This window comes from Apis dorsata, unplaced genomic scaffold (genome assembly GCF_000469605.1).
Source record: "Apis dorsata unplaced genomic scaffold, Apis dorsata 1.3 scaffold_887, whole genome shotgun sequence".
In the NCBI taxonomy this organism is placed as follows: domain Eukaryota; kingdom Metazoa; phylum Arthropoda; class Insecta; order Hymenoptera; family Apidae; genus Apis; species Apis dorsata.
Window position 1 is genome coordinate 409,443 of NW_006264003.1, and position 3,820 is coordinate 413,262.

The 3,820-nt window shown below is 16.2% G+C and overlaps 1 protein-coding gene across 1 annotated transcript in view; it reads right to left on the reverse strand.

Annotated features, from left to right (window-relative positions):
* LOC102682008 (CCR4-NOT transcription complex subunit 6-like) overlaps positions 1 to 3,820 on the reverse strand; it is a 92,524-nt gene that overhangs the window by 14,259 nt on the left and 74,445 nt on the right. The gene's annotated exons all lie outside the window — the stretch shown is intronic.

Consider the following 3,820-nt stretch of genomic DNA (forward strand, 5'->3'; position numbering starts at 1 on the left):
TACTTTTTTACATTTTATTATTTTCTTTAAAATAAAAAAATTTAATAAATATATAATAAATATATAATATAATAAATATAATAAATATATATAGATATAAATATATATATTATGTTTAAATATATGTATGTTGTTTATTTATTAAATTATCTATTCATTTACAAGTATGATTCAAGATTTTTATATTCTGCTTTCGTAGCTTCATAATAAATTTTTGCTTATTATAGAATATATATATAATTGAAAATAAGAATAATTACTATAAATTTTCTCATGAATTTTATTAGTATCATTTAATAATTATAAAAATATTTATTCAATATTAAAAATCATCATACAAAAATTATTATTTTTTATTGTATATTTGACTTGTTTGTATATTTGACAAGAGAAAAAATCTGAATTTTATCCATTTATTATTAATAGGTAATATTATTAATGGAATCTATTATTAATAAGGTGGAATCTTTGATCATAACAATTTCGAACAATTTTGTTTTGATTGAGATTTTGATTAATTCTAATTTGATTAATTAATGATCAATTGATATTATTTCTTGCTTATTAAATTTAGATATATGTTTATTTTAAAAGAATGTTAAATGGATTCTTATAATTCCTGATTAAATATCATTTTAAATGATCAAAATTATGAAATAAAACTTAAAACTTTTTAAATATTTTCTTATAAAAAAATTTTTAATCAAATTAAATCACTGTAATCGTATGTTTAATGTTAATTCATTAATAGAAAATTACTGAAATTAAATATTGAATAATATCAAAAAATTTAGATTAACTCAAGAATGTTTATAAATTAAAAAGTTTCTTTAGAATTAAATATTTAGTTATATATTAGAATAATTAATAAAAAGATAAATGCATAAAATAAAATTATCAATAATTTTAAAATAATTATTTAAAACATTATTATATTTAAGATATTTTAAAAAATTTAGAAAATAGTTTAGAAAAAATTTGAAAATGAATTTAAAAAAGTAGTATATAATCAATGTCTTAATTAAATAATATTTTAACGTAAATTCAATTGTTATTTCAATTTAAAGAGTACAATTATTTAAATCGATATTACGATACACATCGTTAATGTTGTATCCTTGTTTTTCTTTAGATGTCTTTATCCATATTACAAAATAAAAACAATAGTATATATAGGACAGAGCTTATCTTAATGTTCAAAAAAAATAAGACCTCAGAAAATGTGGCGAAAGGGAACATTTCTCTATAGCTATTTTCTAGATATTTTTTTTTTGTATCATAATCTGATTTTGGAAATGATTAAACTTAAGATACATAAAAAGCATTTAAAAGTCCATTTTAGAAATATCTATTAAAAAAATAAATTTTTCAAATTTTTTAATACAAAATTAGATTTTAATTTTAAATGATTCTTTAATCATTAATATTTTTATTAAATAATATGGTTTTAAAAGTTTTAAAAATTTTAAAGAAATCACAAATAGTAAAGCTATTATCCATCTGCCATGGATTTTTGTAAAATTTATTATTTTAAATGTATTCAAAATATTTAGAACTGAATATTAAAATTAATATTAAATAATTATAGTAAATAATTTTCAATAGTGAAAATTTCTTATTTACTTTATTATTTAATATAAATAAATTTACAAGAAAAAACAAAGTAAAAAGAGTAAAAAATATTTAAATTATTCCAATTAAAATTTTAAAAATTAAAACATTTATAGAAAGAGAAGATATATTTTTATACAATCTATTATATCATTATACTTTTTAATATGATTACTTGGATTTTTATTATTTACTTTTTGATTTTCTGATATTATATATTCACAATCATATGTTATTTTTAATTGTAAAAAAATTATAGAAAAAATTCCCATGTATGAAAATATTAAAAACATACTATAAGAAGTATGATGATTTTAATTCATCCATTTAAGAATCAACTATCATGATATGGTAATAATAATATATCAATAATAATAATGACTAATGCATATTTTATTACAGATGTATATGTATAGAAAAAAATCATAATAGTATATTATATAATAAATATATAATAGTAATAATTTTTTTTTTATATATTAAGACCGATCCTTGATATATATAGAAAAATTTCGTCTTCTATAACATATCTAGAAATCATTGAAGATGAAAGTTTTTTTGCAATTTCATCAATTTTATTATTGTTATATATTTATTATTATTATTATTATTTTATTATTATTTATTATTATATTATTTATATATTTTTATTACATTATTTTTGTAAAGCTACGACGAATAAATTGTTAATAAGAAAGATATTTATTTACAATTAAAACATTTTAAATGGCAAGAATTGAAAATTCCATTCTATTCAAATAGGATTCTTACTATCTTTTTTCGTGGATAATAGAATCTATCGTACTATTTGTAATTATTTGTAATGGATAGCTCGATTGCCTCTTTAAGCTTTACTTTTGCGAAAAAAAACTTGATCGATTAAAGAATCGAAAACTTTTTTTCATTATTATTCATCACATTGACGCGAGCAGATTCACAGACTAGGAAAGCTATTTTATTATTCTGATATGTTGCAACTTTACTTTGTATAATTATATTGTATATAGTTGTATATTGCGATCAGATTTTTGATAAAGGAACGTATATATTTTTTGCTTCGAGATTTTAAGTGTCTATTAATGAGAGAGAATTCGTGTTATATGTATCTGATTTTACCGATTACATTTGTCTTCAATTCTCATTCGTATATATTTACTTTTATTTATATCGAATTGCAATGTAACTTTATGATATCATTAACATATCTTTTTTAGATTTAAGTCTTTGGCATAAGTAATCATATGCGTAAGGGAATAAATAATAAGAAATTAAATTAAATATTTTCTTGTTATATAAAAAATATCAATTATTATGTATAAAGTATTAGCATTTTTTCTCCTTTTTTTTTAAAATAATACTATAATATATATTAGAAACTTGCAATAATTGGTACATGTATTCTAATATTTTGTATCTGTAAAATATTAGATGACGAATAAAATTCAATTTTTTTTATGATAGAAAAATATATATAAATTAATAAAAATCTTTTGCAATATATTTTGAAATATGAAAATATATAAATATATAAATGCTAGGAAATAAAACTTTTATTTTAATATAGATTGTCTTTTAAATATTTAAAAAATTTTGAGTAAAGTGTTGAAGGAAAATAAATTTTTATGTTACAAAAATTCTAGAATATTTAAGAAATTCAAGTTAAAATAATTAAAATAATAATTTTTAAAAAAAGTTAAATATTGGATTTGATATTTTGGATTTAATACTATCTGAGTTTATTTACAATATGTTTTAAATAAATATGTGTTTAAAGTACGTAAAAAATTTTTTTTTTTTTAATAATGTATACCATTTTTTATTTCTACTTTTTTTTTATTTCTACTAAAATTTATCATATTTTTTTTATTGTTGTTTTTCATTCTGTATTGATATTTTTATTATATTGGATGGATTGTTTGCATATTGCAACTGCAATTGTTATTTTAACTTGACAATTTAAATATATACAAATATTTTTGCAAATAAAATTTTTCTTTATTTTTTTTATTTAAACATTACATTTAATCATTTAATCATACAATTAAATCATTACCTTTTTATTTTTAATATAAAACAAATCAATTTAGTATGAAATAAATTTTTTATTTTTATTATTTATATATTTTATTATAAAATTATATTGCAATATTTATTATATATAATATTATATTATATTATAAATATATATAACATAAATATATATTATATA